The sequence below is a fragment of the Sturnus vulgaris genome, chromosome 1 (genome assembly GCF_052056855.1).
Source record: "Sturnus vulgaris isolate bStuVul1 chromosome 1, bStuVul1.hap1, whole genome shotgun sequence".
NCBI lineage: Eukaryota > Metazoa > Chordata > Aves > Passeriformes > Sturnidae > Sturnus > Sturnus vulgaris.
In genome coordinates, this window is record NC_142243.1 from 45,271,575 (window position 1) to 45,292,883 (window position 21,309).

The 21,309-nt window shown below is 41.8% G+C and overlaps 1 protein-coding gene and 1 long non-coding RNA gene across 7 annotated transcripts in view; one reads left to right on the forward strand and one right to left on the reverse strand.

Annotated features, from left to right (window-relative positions):
- Window positions 1-5,384: 5,384 nt before the first annotated feature.
- Window positions 5,385-16,043, reverse strand: LOC148225181 (uncharacterized). The gene is made up of 3 exons (XR_015803871.1): window positions 15,811-16,043; window positions 6,101-12,131; window positions 5,385-6,018 (listed from the first exon to the last, which is right to left on the reverse strand). It is a non-coding gene; the product is annotated as an uncharacterized LOC148225181 (long non-coding RNA).
- Window positions 16,044-16,417: 374 nt separating this feature from the next.
- MYRIP (myosin VIIA and Rab interacting protein) overlaps window positions 16,418-21,309 on the forward strand; it is a 205,941-nt gene continuing 201,049 nt past the window's right edge. For 5 of the 6 annotated variants that reach the window (XM_014878375.2, XM_014878377.2, XM_014878376.2 and 2 more), the window contains exon 1: window positions 16,528-16,630. The gene's annotated coding sequence lies outside the window, so the exon portion shown is untranslated. Of the gene's footprint in view, window positions 16,435-16,527; window positions 16,631-21,309 lie in introns of those variants that run through there. The other variant, XM_088165401.1, reaches the window with a different exon arrangement.

Consider the following 21,309-nt stretch of genomic DNA (forward strand, 5'->3'; position numbering starts at 1 on the left):
TGGCTTCTGCCAGATATTGGGGTTTTTTTTCTCTTCCACATTCATTAAATACTGTCTTGTAATGTGCAATGCCACTATTTTTTCTGCATACTAAATGACTCCGAGCTTTGTTCCCAACTGTTGTTTGAAGTTTCCAGAGTTTCAAGGAATCCCTGCCCTATTATAACACAATTTGGAGCTTTTTGGTTCATTTAATTTTTTGTAGTCGGGGGAGGCTTTCTACTACAGTTGGTGCAAACAGATATTGAGTATATTTGTGCATGCCCTGCAAAGATTTATAGAAATAATAGTTTTTCTGCTCACTAATAATGGGAATAATTAATTTCCTGTTTTGGATGACATCTGCTGTTCTCCAGCATCTCAAGACAATATTCCTGTCTAGGAATGAAGCAGGTGAAGGAACTTCCTTTGTTTCTTCTTGGACTATGTGATATGCAAAAGTACAAAACATCTCTTCACACTTAAGACAGGTCAACTCCACTGATACCCTGGACTTACTTAGCCATAGTTAGGAATCAGGTCTGCTATGTGTGATACTTCACAAAAGTAATGTAAATATCTCAATCTGTTAAAAATCCTCAGATGTGGGGCTGGCTGTGGTGCATAGGTAAGTGAACATCAACAGTAAATTGCTGCAGGACTATCAAAGCCCCAGGAGGAAACTGCTGCTGGTCTCCCCAGTGCTGGTTGGAGTATCTCAGCAAACCAGCTCTTGTTTTGTAGCCTAGGATTAAGGTGCTGAAAACAAAAATTCCTTTTACAGCATGCTCCACCACTGACCATGATGGATTACTGAGTCCAGTGTGTATTTTTAAAGTGAAATTCCTGGGCGTATTTCACAGTTTTAGTATTCATTAGTTGGGTATTTGATAACTGGAGGATTTTTCATATTTCAATGATATATTTTCCCTGTAAAATAAGTATTTAAATATAATGCTATTGAATTCTTATCACAATAGTTGTCTCTGTCTTAATGCAGATAAGAAATTTAATTTGCTTTGTACAGCCTTCTACTAACCATGATAAAAACTTATTTAAATAAAGTGGATATCATCTCCTTAGAATTGCCAATGCCTTCTTCTTGGTAGGCAGAGCTGGGTATATAATTTCTTTTCAACCACTTTTAGAGGCAATAGGAAGAACTTTCAATTAATTGCAACTGTCTTGGCAAATCTGATCTTTCTAGGCAAGCCAAGACTTCGCGATAGTCTCCACTAAAACTGCGGCTGAGGAAAATTGCAGACAAAACATATAAATTGGTTGTTAATTGTGTACGTGATTGATTAAAGTGTTTGGGATATTGTGCACAGTTCCTATTATTTTACAGAGGAAGACAAAAACCACAATGCTTGTGTGTTTATACAGGAAGCTTAGAGGGATGACTTGAAAGGGGAAAAGCCCAGCCAAACACTAACAAATCCCTGCTGTGTTTCCAGTTCTCAATCTGTCATACATACATCAAAATGATTTGCAGTAACTGATGCATTAATTTTTCTAGTGCAATTATGTCAGGAAACTGTGGAAGTGATAAAGGCAAAAAGTATATGATTTTTTTTGCAATGTTGGATTAGCTGATTAGGTAATGATTTCAAACCGTGAAATACTTGTATTTTGACAGTTACCTAGCAATGTGTCTTGCTATCCTACTTAAACACATACAGTAAATAGTTTGGTGACCCTACCAGCATTCAGAGTGTCTATAGAAACTGCATGAGGAGGAAGGAAGCTCTTAGTCCATCTTTTTGTACCCTTTGCAGCACATCTATTTTTAAAACCTCACAGAGTACTTTGCCCCTGTCCTCTTCGGAGCACATACACGTCAGCATTGCTTGTCACTTTTGTTTTCCTCTGACTAGAGTAATTTGTAGAGGGAATTCAAGGAGTAAGCAGACAGCCGACATGACATGAGCGCTGTCAGGCAGTGATGGCAAACAGCTTTAAGCCATGCTTGGAAATCGGATTAGTTTTATTTCCTCCTCCCACAATTTTTTTTTTTTGACTTTGCAATTCTGCTCAGCGTTTCGTTAGGGAAATTTCCAAAATCAAGATGTCCTGGAGAAAGCCAAGAGAGGAGAAGCAGAAGCACACTGAGACAGCTGAAAAGATGAGGTCTGGTCTAGCCCAGTGAGATGTGAAAGGTCTGGCCCACAAAAGGTGGCTTTGGGACAGCAGCTGCTCTGCAGTGCATGATGAGGAATAACAGAGTTGATCCATTGGTTGATGCCTGTGCAGATGCCATTGAACCCCACGGTGGAATAGAAGTAGCACCCAAATGAGCTGTCAGGCTGAGATGTGCAGTGCAAACAGGGTTTTATTTCGGGTAAGCTACTGAATGATGGCCACAAGTTAATTGGGAGAGAGGACGTGGGTCCTTCTCAGCCATCGAAGTCATAGATGGTATGAAACTGGTGGGGTTAAATGTCTATATTTGTATGGAGAGAAATGAACAACTAGCAGCCAAGCAGGAAGCTCTGGATACAGTTTATTGTGTACCAGGGATGCTTCCCTGGACTTCTTAGAGCCATGCACACAATTCCTGCTCCCCTGGTTTAGCAGCATGTGTTTCCTCATCCCCACAAACATCCTGAGCACATCTCGCCCTGGTTGCAGAGCATCCCTTCCCTGAGCACAGCCAGCTGCAGTGGCATTTCTTTTCTCACAGCTGGCTCCTGATCGGATCCACTGCTGTACATGCACCCAGGGAAGGGGGTGTTTTTGCTCATAATCGCTGTGCAGATGGTGCCCAGTTGCTCTGTTTAAGCACTGTGGGGAATATAAGGGCACGGCCACCAGCTTCACCACAGCTGGTGCTGAGGAATCAAAACCTTGTCTTGCCTGTTTGCGCAGGTAAAGAAGAATTTGCAATTCTCGTCTCTCTTACCCTGTCTCATGGCAATGCCACACCTGCTCCTTGCAGACCATTTCCTCTTCTGAGAAACTTCTTCATTTGGGGGGATCTGGGAGGAAGCAGTCCTTGTTCTTCCTGCTTTCTTGCCCACTCATTTCACCCTAGCATGCAGAGATGGACAAGGTGGGATCAAATGCATTCAAAGAACAGGAAGCTGTATACCTCCTGGATACTTTATTAGGATATCTCACTGCCTTCATCAAACCAAGGAGGGAGAAAGAACACAGGGGTTTGTAATGCTTTTCAGGGAAAATCTGAATTTTACTCAACCCACCCAGTCGGGCTACATTTCACCATACATCTGGGAGGTGTGGTTCTGCTGGGCTGGGGCCAGGAGGGTGTGGTGCCTGTACCCCCAGGGTAAATTAATTATCGTTAATTCAATAACAGAACCTTCAATTTAGGCATGCAAAGCCTGGGCTATAAAATCCCCCAGCTCTTTAGTGGACCCTCAGCTTGTGCCTGCCTCCTTTGCACTCTTGGAGGAAGGCTGCATGCCCCAGTCTGGTTGCAGAGGGCTAAGCTCCAAGTGCCAGGGTTAGCAGGTTGTGATAGTTCTGAGTAGCTTCCCCTGAGCAGAAACAGCCTAAGATGGCTGGGGAGGACAGATGAGGCTGGGCGGCTGAAGGACTCTGGGTTATGCAGACTTATGTATCCTGGTGTGGGCTGACCTGTCTCACACCTGCCTCAGGATCAATGCTGCAAGACAAGAATCTAACCTAGAGACAGGCATCATTCATACCCTTGCTTGCTCTTGTCTTCATAGAGACCAGAAAGATCCACAAATGAGAATATATGCAATATTTCCATTAAGATGTGCTCTGTAACTATCTATTTTTGTTGCTTCCAGAGTATTTCTTTCCTTTCCTTGGCCACATGGATTTAGCATTAACTCCTTTATTTTTTCCTGCCTCGCATCTCATGGCTACCTTTCCAGATCATGATTAGCTTTAAACAGTTGTTTAGACATCCTTGACACTGAGCAAGGCTTTTCTCTTCTATCTTAACACTCTTTTCTTCTCTGACAGAAAGGTTATATACTTTCTCACAGTGTCAAGTATATGATCCTCTAAACTTCTCAGCAAACATTTCTTATTGCCATCGAGACTAATGGTGCTTACAAGCTGAGTTTTTTAAGTTTAATTTTGGTAATCTCCTCCTGTTTCTCCACTCACAGCTGCAAGCTACCAGGCTGTGATGGGGAAAAAAATGCCCTTAATTTTATAGGCTGGCTCTGAATAACTGGGTTTGCTGAGGCTGTTCCTGTAAAAGCAAAACAACCTTCAGTGCAGAAATTAATCTGGGCTCACCCTCCAAACAGCTGTATGATGAACCTCGACTTGGAAACTTTCCCTGTGTCTCTTCTGCCTCTGGTCCAATTGATTGTGCAAATGCAGTGGATTCCTGCTTCAGGAATAAAAACCTGAGCATCTTGATGCTGTGACGTGGCTACTTGCTGGGATGCAGCAGCCACTTATGCTGGCCTCGGGAGAGCTCAGCCTTGATGGAGATCAGGCTGTGATCCTGTGGCTGAAGGAACCCGGTAACACAAGCCTTCATCAGTGGCAAACAGTGAGGTAAAAGCTTGTCAATGAGTCATGCTGAAAATCAATGTTTCCTCTGTAGTTTAAATCACAAGGAAGATGGATGTCCAGGGTGATCTGAGCATAATCTGTGCTGATACACTCCCTGTATTCCATAGGAATACATGGTAGCCTAATCCTGAGAGTATATAAGTGGACTTCAGTGTTGGCACATTCACCTCTGTGCTGGCACTGTAGGTTAAAGGGCACCTCTGGGGCCCAAAGATAAACCAGGGACAGTGTGATTGGTCCTTTGGGAGGAGAATATGTGGTAGATAAAATGAAGGCTATATTAAGGAAAATGGGGAACCTGAATGTGCCAGAACTGTTATCAGGCTGTTATTCATTCTCTTCATTCATTAAGCTGACTGAAGTTCAAGTTGCTGGATTAAAAAAATAACTTTTTGGAGGTACTTTTTGGCCAGACACATTCCTTGAGCTAGCTTTCTATGTGACTGCCCAAGGAGAGAAAAGCATGACTGAGGGGAAACAGAATGGCAATGTCATTTGAGCAGAGCCTCTATGCAGACTGGCTTCTCTTGAGTAAGGAATACCCAGCCTTAGAGAATTTTGGCTATTCTTACCACTACAATGTTTAAAATGGCAGTTGTCTCACCTTTTCCTATTCAGGTGTTCCATTTTGCTCAACGAGGAGCAAACTTCAAACAGCAATTCACTCTCATCACTTGAAGGAGGTTCAAGGTGATGTATGAATCATGGATTTGTCATTTGTTCTCATGCTATCACATGACTATTCAAGCTCAAATCCCTACAGAGAGGAGGTATGTTATGAAGAAATGGCATAAATGTGGCCAGACCGTTGAAGGTGTTGTCCTTGTCCATGGACTACAGGGGTGATTAATGCGATTCATGAGAACTGCAGAGAATGAACTCCAGGGCCATCATGCTTTCTTTGCTGTAGTGCAAACACAAAGGTCAGATTTTAATACAAAAGGTCTTGACATATCCTATAGGAAAGATTCTTTTTCAGACCAGTAGAGGGAGAAATCAGGCCAAAGATATGAATTAGTGTTTTTCATGAAGATTTATGGAGGGGGGAAAAAGTCTAATTTATCTCTATAGTTAGAGTGCAAGAACAGTTGTCTGAGTTGCTGCTGGGTTCTTTGCTGGTGCCCTTTATTATTTCATTCAATAAAAAGCTAATAAATAGTAAGTACATGTTATATTTTCCTGACTGGGAAAAAAAAAGACAATTTAATTTGAGAAGCAAAGTTTTAGTAGTCAGTAGCTCAAAAATGCACTGGAACTTTTCGCAAGGTAAAAATAAACTATTTGCACGTATGAAACGCTGCAACTCAAAAAAAGTAATCTTCTGAAAAGTGCATAAGGTGTAATGCCCCAGAAGACCATTAAAGAATCTTTGAAATAATAAAACATAATAATAAGTAAAATCCTAAATGTAGTCACATACAGATTTTGAAAATTGATTGAAGCTATCACTCTCATTTGTGATGGATTTGGTACAGCATAGGCGGAGAGGAGTAGAATAACTTGCACATTCAGACCCTACAAAACAAGGAACAGCATTTAGGAGAAGAACCACCAAAGTAATCATACCCAGAGAGTAATGAGGTTGTCTGAGACTCACCTTGCTGGTGCCACTGTTTCAAATGTAGTTGCTCTGATACAGATTGAGATATCACTCTCCTCACACACAGTCTATTCTCATTTCCTTGTAGAAGCAGATGTGACTGTCATTTCCCATGTTGAGTATATTCTTTCTGTCCCTTGGTGTCTATAATATGTACTGCAAAGTGTCTGAATCTGATTGTATTTACTTTAAAATGCAAATCATATCGAACATTAAGAAAATTTTGAAGCAAGCAGCATGATTTTATGCAGGTGACTATGTGACTCTCTCAAGATTGGCTCCATTGGTAAGCAACACCTTTGGGAAGCTCTGTCCCCTGCCAAGGCTATAACAAGGGAGTTTCAGAGGAAAAATCACCTTTGATTTCTACCCCAGAGCCTCAGAGGACGTTTTATATCCTACCCCAGGTCATTACAGACCTGAAAGAAAAGAATGAGATGTTGTGCAACATGGTAATACCAGGACTACACCAGGCTTCAGAGCTGCATTGCAGTGTCCTGATAATTGTTGACATTTCTGTAACAAGGCCAGAATATGGTTCACTGCTTTGGGATGGAGCCTCTTAGACAAAAGGAGATCCTGTGATTCTTGAGTGGAATGCTGGGGTGGAATCAGACTTTGGTCCAAAACAATGGTACGACCTCTCCAAAAATGATGTGTGACTCTTGCAAAATGAGAATTTGTTACTACTGAGAGCTCTTGGAAATGCTTTTAGGGATTTTTTCCTTCCTATACATCTTTACAATTTTGTCTTTCCTAAGTTCAGCTTTTGATTGATGAACTGATCTCAACCAGAACCTTGGCTGTTTCACTGTTGTTTTTTTCTTGTATTGCTGAAACCAACCTTTCACATAACTTTTATTTGAAATAAATTTAAGCAGTCCCATATATGAGTAGTACTCCTGCAAAGTAAGACACAAATTATGTTATAACACAAGGGAAGTTGGAAAGGCATGAGTTTATTTTCTGCCTACAGGAATCATTGACTGTAGTCTCTCTTGTTACTTATTACAGTACCATCTCTCATAACATAACAGGCACAGTGTAAGCAGATATGGGAAAATTGGGGATTATGTGATTTTTATCTCTTAATCTAGTAACTTCAGACACTGAAGGAGTCTGGAAAGACCACTCGTGTGTGTATCCATACACGAGGACTCTCTTGGTTAATATGCCATATTCCTGAAATCTACAGACCTTTCTTTATCTGAATGTCAGGATCTTTGGTCTAAAGTTAGTTAATGCTCCAGTGAAGATTAGGAGAGTGGATTCCCCCATTAACAACTGAACACAGTCCACCAATGTACTTATTTTGTACTTCATTTATACTTTCTGTTTTGCCTTTCCCTGAGCTCCTGAGATTTGAGATATCAGCTTCCATGAGTGTGTGCTTTTGGCTCCCTATAATTTTCTCAATAAGTAGGAATGAATGTTGAGGTCCTAGAGCTGACTGCCAAAGCTGGTGTCCTGCTCTTGAACTGCACTTGGTCAACAGACTGAAGGAATTTTATTATTCATGTGGCTGGTAAAACCCTATGTATTTCTGTCTTCTTATCAAGAATTCATACTTATCCTCCCCATTTTCTGTTCAGAGAACCTCACCTCACAGATAAAGCTGTGTCTGGGGCCTACAGGGATCCTGAATTTTCTCTGCTTATCCCTTTGCATTACCCGTCACTTCTCCACTGGCAAAATATTCCCTACCACCAAGTAAAGAACCTTGACAATGCCTTTGAGAATAGAGTAATTTTAAATTATTTTTTCATCATTTCATATGATGATGTTTTAAAATGTTTATGCATGTAGTAGAGGTAAGATTAAGTTGCAAGAAAGGGCAATATAGCTGCAATTGAAACAAATGAACCTCAGATATAAAAGCTATAGTCTTACAGCAATGCTAGCTTGGCAATTTATTTGCTATTCTGTTTGAGGGCTTGGTTTGGGATTTTTTTTTAAAAGAGTTATAGCTTGTGGTAGAGCTATTTGCATCAAGTGCATCAACAGGGTATTAAAAGTGTAACTGAAACTATTCCTGTTAATGTCATTTAATATAGACCATCAAATAGTTAAGAAGTAATGAAGTCACATAATGCTCTTGGTTATGCTGGGTCACTGCTAATAGTTGCTGTGGAAACCTTATTATCTCTTCTACCACAGCAGTACATAATTGTAGCAGGTTTGTTTTTTCAAGGATTACATTCCAGACCATTTCAGAGAAAAAGAAATATTCATTACCTTCACCAAAGGTACTTTCATTTAAAGGAGAGCAAATTTTTCACTTTTCTGTCACAGGTGTGGTAATAGGAGTGAGGCTGCATTTCACATGCCACCTCAGGACCACTCCAGCTTTGCTATTCAGACACAAGGAAATAAAGCTACAGAACTAGGAGCGCTTGAAATAAAATGGGCTGAAATCTCCAGTAAGAGGTATGGGCCATCTGCTCTTCCAGAAATCAAGCCATCAAGCAGTGATGGCTGTAACAGCTTAATTGCCCGTTGATGGAGGCCTATTCTAAATGGGTTTGCATACAGGGAGGATTCAAACAATGTCAACTTGTCACAGGGAATGTGGCAGCATGTGTGCAGCACACTGGTACCAACCAACACTTGGAAAACTCACCTGCCAGGGAAGGCTGTTAATGGCCATGCTCTTCCTAGGTGTATTTAAAGAAAAACATTGGTCTGCAACTTTATATTTACAGTTAGGGACTAATGCTTACCCACCTGGGCAGCCATCCTGTTAGGTTTCCCAAGTCCAGCTGTGAGGGCCACAGACATCTTTCCTGATACAGAGATGCTTGTCAGCAAAGAGCCAGTGCACCAGAATAATTTCTCATAAGTATGACCACAAGAAAACAACCGAGGGCTTTCAAAGTGAATGTCAAAGGGTTTTTTAATCAAAAAGGTTGTTGGGTTAAGATTTGGCTGCAGAGCTTCCTGTTCCTGGTATCACAGATGGCCTGGGCCCAATAAGACTAACTGTTCTTTGTGCTAGATCCTATTTCAGTAAAAATTATCTGTAATTGTTTTAATGACTTTGTTAATAATTCACAGATATCTTATATGCACTATTTACTCATCTGTCTTCATAACCCCATGGCCTAAAGTGGAGATGCCACAGAGGAGAACAACAATAATTGGCTCCCATAGGAAAATGAACAGTTTGAGCTCTGCAATTAGAGACTGGTCTCTCCCCTTAAATACTTAATTAATAGATGTGGGTGTCCTAGGTTTTAAAATTCTAGTGACTGTAGTTTTATACATTCACTGGGAACTTGCATAAGGAAATGAAGCTCAGTATATAAATATTTGTCTGGAGTGACACACCCTATTGGTCTGAGAGCTGAGAGTTTCAGAGCTGAGCAGGGAAAGAGGACATATGTCATCTGGGCCTGGGTGTACTGGAGGGCTGGTGTACGCCAGTTTGCACACTGGAAAGGTGGTTCTCATAGGAATGATAAAAATGAGAAATTCCTGAAGTCTAGCTGTTGTTAATTTGGACCGAGTGGAATGAGTTAAGGAATAAGTCTTGCAGGGTTGATGCTGGTCTTGCAGAAGAAGAGTGCATCTGTGCAGTGCCTGCAGTCTTCTGCAAGGACAATGAAAGGTGAAGTGACATGGTCCTGGTCAGAAACGATACCTTTAAAACAAGATGGAAAAGCAAAACGTCTGATCTGAGATCCCAAGGCAGATATAGAAAAAAAACAACTAGTGTGTATTTGGGACAATCCCTGGAGGATTTGATTTGAATAAAACCATACAGTCATTTCTGCAGCTTGTGACAGATATAATCCTGCTCTAGTTTATCCCGTGCTCTTTTGGGGGTAAATTAAATGAGAAGAATTTTACTTTGTGTGTGAGAAAACACCAAGTAACAAACTGATTATAGAAAATCCAGGGAGAGGAATTAAAGCATTCGTGGGGTAAGCTCTTTGAAACAAGCACAATGTATTTTCTATGTGCTTGTACAGAACAAGCTCAAAGGATACTGAGCATAATCAAGGCATGTGAGAGGTTGTGCAAGAATATGTCAAACAGTAGTAACATGATTAGATGTGCTAGCATCCGACACATCTACTTTCACAATACTTTGACTCAGTCCTTTTCTGGAATGAGGTGCTGGCAGGCAACTTTCTTTTAATTGCTTTGACTGTTGCTGCTATGCATTTGTCACTAAGCTTTGGGTCTGGGAACAGAGAAACTACCTTTCTGAAAGAGTCGTTGTGGAAATAGCTTTTGCTTGGTAATTTTTATTTTAATGTCCATCTCTGTGACTTGTGTAATGGAGAATAGATTCTCAGAATATCTGCTACTACTGCTTCTGGGTAAACCTTAGCAGATCAGTGTATCCAACTAATATGGCTCAGAAGCATTAATTAACCAGCCCGTGTCATTAGCAAAGAGCTCGTCTCACTGTCACCAGGCATTTTTGCTGGTCACAACATCCATTTTTCCTCAGCCACATGCTACTGATCCTGAACAGATAAATATCACAGAAGAAGGGAATTCAGTGTAAGACGGCTGCATAAAAGTTTTGTAAATGTGGATGAAATTGTACCTATTTCCATCCAGTGGTCTAATGGGAAGGGGAAAAAAGTGATCAAACTTCTTCTCTTTGAAAAGATGAGTTTTCTCTTTGACTCAGAAATGGTTAAATCCTATACCTCCAAACAATTGTTTGGAAAATTCTGCTGATCTGGTTCTGTTGACCTCATTTCTATGCAGAAATTACTGTCAGGATTAGGGTTTCATTAAAAAAAAATCTGAAAACGACTTTATTCAGGATGTACTAAAATATAAGAAGTTAATATAAAGTATTTTAATTTTGACTAATCTTCCTTAAAGGAATTCACTAGTTTTGTACTGTCTAGGATTTTTAAGGCTCTATTCATGAGGGTTTGTTGCATTATTGCTGTGGTTTTGCTCGTAAAATATAAGCACAGAATTATATAATGTATACTCTATGCATCTGAGGATAGTTTTTCTGTATAGAGTTATTACAAGGAACAGGAAAGCATTTAAAACTATCACCTTCATTTATCAGCTTTAGCCAAAGGCAGTTGGGTTGATGACAACTTAGATTTTAATAATTTCGAATAATGAAAAGCATCAATTTATTTGAATAAGGAAAGCATTTAATAGGTCTTTTTATGAAAAACAACCTTCTAGAGTGTATTCTTGTAGTCTGGCCCTAGGTATCAGAGGTGTTAAGTAAAATAAAAAATTCCTGATGCTGCTAGAGAATTGAAGCAATGAACCCGAAAAAGAGCTGCAGGCATAATAGTTTTAGATGGGTTTGTTTTAAACCCAAAATTTCACAGCCGTCTGTTGATTCTGCTACAAAGAAATCAAATGAAGCTGAATGAAAATACCACTAAACACAAGAGATCAAGAGCTAAGCCAACACTCACTCCTGTTTGTTCAGTGCTTGGATCCGTGAAGTCAAATCTGCCTTAATATGAGCATTTTCCTATTTAGTCGGAGACTTGCACAGTTTTTCTTATTCCTCCCCTGGGCACCACGGAACTTCTTCTCATTTTTTTAATTTGTGAAGAAGAGAGCGGAGCTGAGCCATACTAAAGATTTTACCACATCCTCAATGCCACTTTGCCCAGGACATAAATGCAGCTCTGAAGAAATGCATTGGTGGACCACATCCCTTCTGCTGCTTGCTCATCCTCGGATTGATGACTAAGAAGGAGTTATCACATGAAAGGTTAGGCTAAGTAAAGAAAAAGACCGATATAAAAAATAAACAAAGAAAGAAAAAAACATCCCCTGAGGATGAAGAACACTTGTTCCATGTGTTTCAGCCACTGCCAAAAAATAAATTCCATTCTTCAAGGAAATCGAAGAAGTCACCACAGTTTTTAAGAATTTTCTTTTTACTTGCAGAAATGTAGGAGCCTAATCCTGTCCTCGCACATACTTGTTTGGTGGCAGTCATGAGGGAAGAGCACTGAAAGCGTCTTCATTTCTTTGCATGTAGCTTCTTCTGCAGACACCTTCAGGCTTGCATTTATACACCCTGGAAGAATGAGGAAATTTACAGTAAGAGCAATACAGCAGCATCATGCTCTCTTCTGCAACTTATTCCCATTCTGATTATTCCCATTCTTTCCAATAATCATGGAAAGAATTACGTATCATTTATTTTTTCTCTACCATCTCTCTTACTAATTCATATTCCTGTTGTTGCCTTTTCATTGACCACAAAACCACAACAGAACCAAAAACCCCCTCCTTTCTGTCCCCCCACTTATAATAAATTGTTTTCCTGCATTAGTTACAGTTCGTCTGCAACTGTTTTCATCCCAGTTGTGAGAGTTTGGTAAGTTTGTGTCTTTTCAAAGTGTTAGCTCGCCTAAGTTCTGCTGCTGCTAGGTAAATACCAAAATTTCCTCAAGCTGTCTCCTTTGCTAGGTATATAACCCTAATACTGTCTTCTCTCAGCTTTCCTTTTTCTTTTTCACACTTAGCATTTGTCAGAACTTCTCCATACACTGTGAGGCTTGTGGGGCAGGGAGCATGGCTGCTGAAATCTCCAAAGGAAAGTCATGGCAAAGTGTAATATCAAATGTTATGCCCTACATACTAGGTATTATTAAAAATGTGTCCGTTCTTTTAGGTTCTTTCTCTTCTTACTCATTTTCTTATCGCCATGAATAACTGAACTATTTTGACTTATTTATGACGATATTCCATGTTTTGCATAGACACTTTGTAAAATTATTTATGTTTATGAAGTTCTTTAAGACACTAAGATAAAAGGTTACAATGACTTTCAAGTTATTACCATCAAATTATTGTTAACTACACTTCGTGAAAATACTCTGAGGCCTTAAGAGGTCAGTTGAAAGCAAGAGAAACTTACTTATTACTTATTAATTATTACTTATACTTACTTAGTACTATCTTCAGTACTTATTATTGTCTTCATTTGCTGCCTTGAGATACCGGTAGGCTGGAATAAATTAATAATTGGTCTTTGTGGCTAACACAGCAGCTGGTGGCTTTTCAGCAGGTACTGTCCACATTTGTATCTCCAATTTCCCTCATAAAACCCCTACTTTTATCAAGAAGGTAGGGACATTCAGAAAGCAAACTTCACAAAACGCTCCTGGAGCGGTCTGGGATTGTCAAGGAATAATCCAGCATGACTGTGCACATTGGCTAACATATTTCTGCATCCCCTTGTGTGTCCTCTGAGGGAATACCAAACCAGCAAAAATCCTATTTTCCCCAAAACAAATCTATTTGAAGATTTTGCAACAATTGTATGCTGTACAAAAGATGGCCAAAATTCCTGATCATATGAGCTGTGCTCCAAAAATCTTCTTATGGCTAGCAGCCCCATTCCATGGATGCTGAGTGCAGAGGGAAGTTCTTTGTAGAGTGGGGCCTCCTATCCAGAGGTACTGCTGTCAGGCTAAGGCAGGGTCCCACAGGTCGTGGCAGCAGCCTGCCCTGACCTCCTTACACCAGTGCAGCCAGCTGGTTACACAGGCATGGGGACAGCCTGAAGAGTAACCTGTTGGCCAATGCAGCCTTGTAGCCACAAGTTATGGCGTCACTGGATTTAGTGCGGAGCATTCCAAGCAATACTAGGCTGCTTATTTCAGTCTGCATTTAGATGAGATTTTTGCTTTATGGAAAAAGGCTGTATTGTGACAAGAGAAACTTACCACCAAGAAAACACATTATTTTCTTGTCCTTCACCCCATTATTACCAGATCTGCCTCCCATTTTTTTTACAAGATTTTTCCCATGCTGCTGTCTAATCAGCACCATATAGCAACATGGTTGCTGTTACTACAGATGCCTTCCCTGGGTCTGACTTCTTTTTTGCTTCTCTCCACACTGAGGTTATTATCACTGAAAGATTGCATGGTCTGTAGTATCCTAACTGTTGTGAATATATGGAGAACTGTGAATTTCAGAGCTGTAGGATGTGAGACAAGCATGCAGGGCAGTTTTCTTCCCCTGATGACTTCTCACTCCTGCCAGTATCCCTTGCACCTCTCAGTGCCCTGCTCCTCTCTGCAACTGTCAGGCACTGGGTGGGAGGGTGCTTGGGCATGTGTTGCTCATGGGGTAAAAATTCCCATGCCACCACTAGGGACTTGTCTTTGGCTGGATATTTTCTCTTCCCTAGATTGCTGTTTATTCCACATGCTTATTTAGATACTTATTTTAATTAGTCAATGGCTGTGTCTCATGTGATTCCAGGGAGACCATGGCATATCTCAGTTTATTTATCCCTTATGATTTGGCCTATAGGGGTGAAAAAGAGATTTTATGCAGGTTTGGGGGTTTTGTTTTGTTTTATTTTGTTGCTTGTTTATTTTTTTTACTCTGAATGGTGTCCATCAAAAATGCTTGCTACAGATGCAAAGAGAAGTTGATTTCTCTCCAAGTGAGACACCAAAACCTGTAGAAGATGAGGACAAATAGGGCACCCAAAAAGTAGGGTGGAGATATAGCCAAATAGAGAAGTCTAGCACAGTATCCACAAGAAAATTACAGTATTTCTTCGCTTTTGCATAGTTCCTTTTCCTCTCTTTTAGTGGCACTCTGTCAGTTATTAATGGTTGGCTTAGCTGTGCCACAGATTAATACCTTCACGGTAGAGTACTGTTGCAGTAAAAATATGTAAATGTAAACATGTAAAATCATATTGATTACTGTACTGATGTGGAATGAAAGAGCCTCAAGTCCAGTGCTCTATCTCCAGTGGAGAAGAATGTGAAATATTACCTTGAAAGAAAAAACTCTCTGTGTACCGAATTGTAGAATGTTGAGGTAAGGGCGAGACATTACTCTTGAACTCAATATTAGCTTAGTAGCTTGAGTGTGAGGAGCAGGATCTCAAACAGTTTTATCTGTTTGACCTCACGGTTGTATAATCATAAATATTATAGAATTATTGGTATTGGTGGCTGACTTCAAAACATTATTCTTTCAGTGTTTCAGCTGGAAGATTGGAGAGGGTTTTCTATCCAGATTTTTTTAAATTATTAAAAGTGCTGAAGTGTATTATCAATTACTCTTCCAATACAAGCAATGTATGACCTGTTGTTTAAGTCAATCCCTGATTTGTTGCCATGTCATGTTGCTCTTGAAAAAATGTTACTGTTGAAAATTGCTGCTTCTTTTTCTTGTTTTTATTTAAAGAAGTAAGAAGTTTCTTCTGTTTGGGAAACACCGAGGCATGCATTTACCTATAGATGCGTTTGGGAAATACAAAATTATGTTTGATGCAGAGTAGTTCCTAAAGTTGTTTTTGTTTGTTTGTTTTATGCATACACATTTAAAATGAATGTGATATCTGCCTCACAGAGTGGCACCCATTTTATTAACACAGGCAAGTGTAAACGTAAACATAGAAGTAAACGTTTGCTAAACCAGTTTATTTGTAATACTGTGAAATCTATGTAAACAAAAATACTCTCCCAGAAAATATTTTCTTTGAAAACCTGCCAAAATGAATTCATCTGTCTTGACAGAGCACTTCAGATGAGATCAAATAAATCCATACCTTGCAGTGAACAGCTGCAGCTATTTAAAAATGAAGTTAAGCAAGCATGGGGAGAAAAAAAAGCGGGAGCAAAACATAATACCAAGGGAAAAGTAATTAGCCTGATACAATATGATCTGCAATGATTCAGGACATAAAAAAGCGCTTCCACGTTACAGCGGTGACTCACAGATGAGCTGAACGACTGACCAGGCCGCACCTTCCTTATGACTGCCCGGTGCGCCGCATCCATACGGATGGAATTCTCGCCCGTTCCCAACAACCGGCCTCTCTTTTCCTTTGCTGGATACCCGCCACGGGTGGCCCGCACCCCGCAGAGCCCAGACAGGCGCTGTCTAGCAGCACCTGTGCGTCTCCCTGCCTCGCCTGGCCAGCTGGGGCTGAGGTGGCGGACGGGCCGCAGGTGACCGCCCTGGCCAGCGGGTGTGACAGCGGCGGGCGGCGCCGGGGCAGCGGGAGCCCGGTCCCTGCCTGTCGGGGGCGCAGCTTTAGGGATGGATGCGGGGGGAGCGCGGAGGTGCGCGCAACTCCCGCCCCTGCCGGGCGCGCCGCCCCCGCCCCCCGCCCGGCCCCTTCCCGGCGATTGGCGGCAGCGCCCGGGCAGGTGCCGGTGCGCGGCGGGAGCTGCCGCCGCCGGCACCGCGGCAGCACTCGGTGGCGCGTCCGGCGGGGCGGGGAGGGCTGAAGGCGGCGACGACGACAGCGACAGCAGCAGCAGCGGCGGCGGTGGTGGTGGCAGAAGCAGCAGCAGCAGAAGGAGGAGGAGACAGCGGCTCTCGCCTTGCGCTGGCCGGTGCGGAGCGGGACTGGGGCACCTGTGCCCGGCGGCTCGGCGCAGGTGGTGGCCGGGGGCCGGCGCGGGGCGGCCGCAGACCCCGCCGTGCATGAGCGACGGGGCGCAGCCGCCGGCGGTGGCTCTGCCCGTGCCCCAGCCCCAGGCACTTCCCGCCCGCCTGCCATTGTGGTGCAGCCCTCGCACTTGGCCGGGGGTGAGTACGGCCGGGGCCGGGCCGGGCTGGTTTGGGGCCCCCATGCCGCGGCAGCGCGGGGCCGGCCGGCGCCGTGGGGCGGCCTGCGGCGGGGCCGAGGAGCAGGGCCGAAGAGCGGGGCCGCAGCGCCCGTCGGGGCCGGCCGGGCTCGGGCCGGGGGGGCCCGCGCCGCTGGGGAGGGGTCGGGCGGGGCCGGGTATCGGGGTGCGCTGGTGGCCGAGGGGCCGCCGCCCTCCGCGGCGTTCGGGTCGAGGCGGGCCGCTCCTCCGCGGCAGCGCGGCATTAGGCTGCGCTTTAATTAGCGGACAGATGTCTGAGCAGCTTCGTGGTGTTCTGCTGGCCGCGTGGCTGTGCGAGCGCTGTCACTGCAGTGCATCATCATCAACACTGGAGTGTTTTACTCTTGATCAACTTCCCCGGGAGCCCGGGGAGGGTTTCGGCGTGGCGCTGCCTCTGTCCCCGTTTCATGGGAGCATCCCGCCACGCTGCGCTTGTAATTTATGCCTCAGACAGAAGCAGCGTGCGTTTTCCTAGTATCAAGGTCAGTTTATCGTAACTGCTGAGGAAAATACCATATGGCTCAGACTGACTTTTCTTAGGGAATCTAATTAAGTGTGAGCCTGTGTTGTGCTGGGATTTGTGTTATGTTTCAGGCAAGCGTAACCGAATTAGATTGCAAAATGCCTTATAGCGTGTGTGCCCCTCCTCAAGCGTGTTTGCGGAGACATTAGCTGTAACTAGCAATCTATTTTGACAAATTATGCTTTTTACCTTGTACCTACCATTTGACTATTTCCTGCATTTTTGAAAATGCGGGTAGCTGCCTTGCTATGGAGCCAGGAGTTTTTTAGAATAGGCACAGCAAAGATTTTAGCAATAAAGGCTTTTACTCGTTCCGCTTATAAGCCTTTTCTGGAAGGATATTTGGTCTAGTTCTCATATTGCCAGACATCTTTCTGATTTTGATGGACCTGTCATCAAACGGGACAGGTTTTTATTGTTGCTTATTTATGGTGATAACTGCTCTCCATAAACTGCATTGAGACCACTGACTAAGTGTTAAACGTCAAACAGTAGTGTTTGCCGCTTAATTCCACCTTTAGAAAGTGAAGAGAGCTGTGTAAGAAGCAGATGATACTGTATCTTCTACATAGCCCCTCAGGCTACTGCCTTACCCATCCTTACTCAGGTATGGGATTGTATCAGAGCATATTTACCGACGCCTTATGCTCAAGCATCTAAAAAGGTACTTGGCTTTTGTGTAGCCTTCCTGGGGAGCTTGTCGGGTAACTTACTTAATACAATGCATTTAGAAACCGGGGAGTAGCATTTTCAATACCTGTGATACATTAATTGCCAGTGGTGAGAATGCACACACGTCACAGGGGTAAGACATACTTAGAACACTGCACCCTGTGACAGGATTTGCCTCTTGGACCTGCTGCCTGTTCAAATGACACAATATTGTCATTTCAGCCAGGGTAATCCTTTTTTGTCTTCATCTAAACCAGTGATGTCTGGATCTAGAAAACTGAGTTAGAACTTTCATTTATTTTCCTGAGTTGGTTTCTTGCTTCCACTCTAACCTGATGAATACATCTGAGTGCATTACATGGAGTGTACCCAAGTGTATCAACACAGCAGGAATTCACCTTTTTCACTTCATACTTGAAGTAAACAGAACACTTGAACGGCTTGTATTTAAATAAAGAAAAAAAAATCCCCAAAGTATGCATGGGTGATGTTGAAGAAAGGCTGTATCAAGTGCAGTATTGTTCATAAACAGTACATTGGTATGAAAATGCGGCTCCTTTGTATTGCTGCCAACATTAACATGCCCTATTGTTATAAGACTGGAAACCGTGGTTTGGCAGTGTAAACCACCTTAACTTGCCCTTGGAAAGCTGGACAAGTTGAAGCACACTAGCTGAATATAATTCCATGAAAACCACAGGAACAGCTTTTCTCATTGAGAAAACCCATTGAATTGTTTGAGCAGATTAATGCTGCCTTCCCGTGGAATGCTTTATTCACCTATTTTTTGGATTCAGGTAGGTTATTTTTTTAGATAGATTCTGAGAGATAATAAAGGCTTCTGGTTTTACCTGTGAACCACTGACAGCCAGAGAATAAAACAGCTCCAAGTTTCTTATACTCCAAGGTTTATAGCAGCTTACTTTCAGAAGATGCTTTTAGGGCTTAAAGGATGAGGAAGATGACTGCTATATTTTGGTAAAGCACAAAAGCACACCACACTATTTCTCAATTTACCAAAGAAACTTCACCTTTATGATAAAACCAGGCGATTTTACAGATGGGCTGAATACAGCGTAATTTGATAAGATTTCAAGCAGTGATTGAGTTTTGAGCATCTCTTTGTGAGATTGGTCAAAGATGCCTGTATCTGAAATATTGTGAATTTACAGAAACCCAAGAGGAAAACCTCCCATATGTATCTGATACAACACTAAGTTCTGTCACTCATATGATAGGCTAGTGATTTTGATGTGCTTGCTATTTAACTTTCAGTTAAAACATGCTACCTTTTCTTTTTTTTTTAATCTTGTAGAAAAATCACACACTGTATCTTTTTAAAACTTCATTTTCTGTAAATAAACATTATGCTTGGCATTCTGTGTCCTGAAGATAAATAAATAAAGCACACTGTAGTGGAAAGCAGTTTAATGAATCACCTTAGAAGCTTTATCATAGATGAAGAAGGTATAAAAACTGCAGTGGCTTGACTGGTCAAAAGTTAATATCAGCATATTGCAATAATGAGATATTTTTAGATCTTGTGCATACTATTCAGGGAGTAGGAACACAATAAATTTCCAGGCCAATATGCATTAAATTTCAACAGCACATCCATCTGTCTGTCTATCTAATACAATACTTTTTAAAGAGTGTTCTACTAGTAAAACATCTCATCTAGCAAGTTTTTACTGATCAATTAGCCCCAGAACTGGGTAAAGGAACAAAATTGTTACTTTTTATTACCTTTGTGCTTAATTTACCTTTTAATCTATTGATGATCATAAAAGGAAAAACTAGTATTGATGTAAGATTATTTGAGTTATTACTATCTACTGGTTGTTTTAAGTTATAAAACATTACCACAAGAAGTGAATATACACATTCTTCAAGGCAAAGTATACCTCCAAATTCAACATCACCCATTGGGGTGGAGCTGACTACTGTGAAGATTAATCTTGATGAAACATTTTCAATGGCATTGTCCCCATGGCCTCATGGTAATCAATTAATTAGTTTTCTTGTGTTTTGCTGGTGTTGACTGGCAGGCAGGCAACTCTATCCTGTCCTCTTGCTGAACACCCAACCTCAAGTTCTGCTGTGTAGCAGAAGGAGCAAGAAACTCCTTCTGGACTCTTCCTTGCAAAATGTGCTGCTTACTGATGGAAAAGAATAAATGGGGGCAGCCATAGTTTCTGGATTAAGTCTGTTTAAAGTGTGCTGAGGTGATTTTCTGTAGAAAGTGAAATGTAGTATCTTCTTGTGATAGCAATCTGAAGAAGCATAGTCTCATTCAAAGGCTATTAAAGTTCATGGCATTCCCACTGTCTTTAATGAGTCTTGAAGCCAGGCAACAGCCTCAAATTTTGGGGTTTTTTTAATAACAAAGCAATCCCTTCCCCAGCACCCTCCACTTGTCTCCATGCAGAATAATAGGTGGTTCTGCTGTTGTAAACTAGCTTTTTGCTCTTGGAGGAAGACAGTACATAGTCTGTTGTTTTCTTTCTCAAGAGCAAAATAGGTTTATAACTAGTGGAATAAGCTTTCTGTTCTGCTCTTGTGATGAGTTTTACCTCTTCTGAAGCTACTACAAGAGCTTCTTTGCTTACTAGGCAGTACCTGTGGGACAGAAGATGTTTTTAATGGGGTTTTCTTCTGGCCGTTTTGAGCTGTATAAACACGAGTTTGTGTCCCAAAGTAGTCGAAAATGAAAAGTGCTGGTTTGCCATCAAGATTAATTGCTACAGCGTGGATGTGGAGTGTATGATTTAAGTGTGGTTGACAGGGATGCAATTAGCACTGACCTGAAATACCTCAAATTTCAGAGATGTACCTATTTTTCTACCCATTGTTAATCTTGCAAGAAATTGATTGGTTTTTTTCCCCCCTTACAAGAACTGATCCTTTTGCCCCTCGGAGATCATCCCCAGGAGTGCTTGGTGTACCTTTCTGGAAGTTATCTCAGCACTTGCATCTAACTGTCATAAGTGCTTTGATATTTGTTTGTCAGACCGTGACTTGGATTTAAGTTAAATCACAGTGCATGATTTGGAGCACCATCAGGTTTCAAAAAGAGCTTTGGGGAGGATTCAAAAAAGTGGTGTTGTTTTTCACTATATCAGCTGATCTTGATATAAAAGTCAGTGACAAAAACTGTCCATGTGTTGATCACTGCAAGCACAGAAACTATGAATTGAGTCCCAAATGAGAAGACAGCAGTTCACCTCTAGAGAGGGTAAGTCTGATTATTCCATCTCCTACTTCTTTTCTAATATTAAATGATAAGGTTTCATATTCCTGCTCCAAGGTAGTATCACAGGTCAAAAAGAGGCAAATCGTTGGAAATGCTGTGGACTTGGGTTCCACGCATGATTAAGTGAGGAGCTGTAGTTAGTTCATAAAAATAGTGGCTTAACTTGATTATG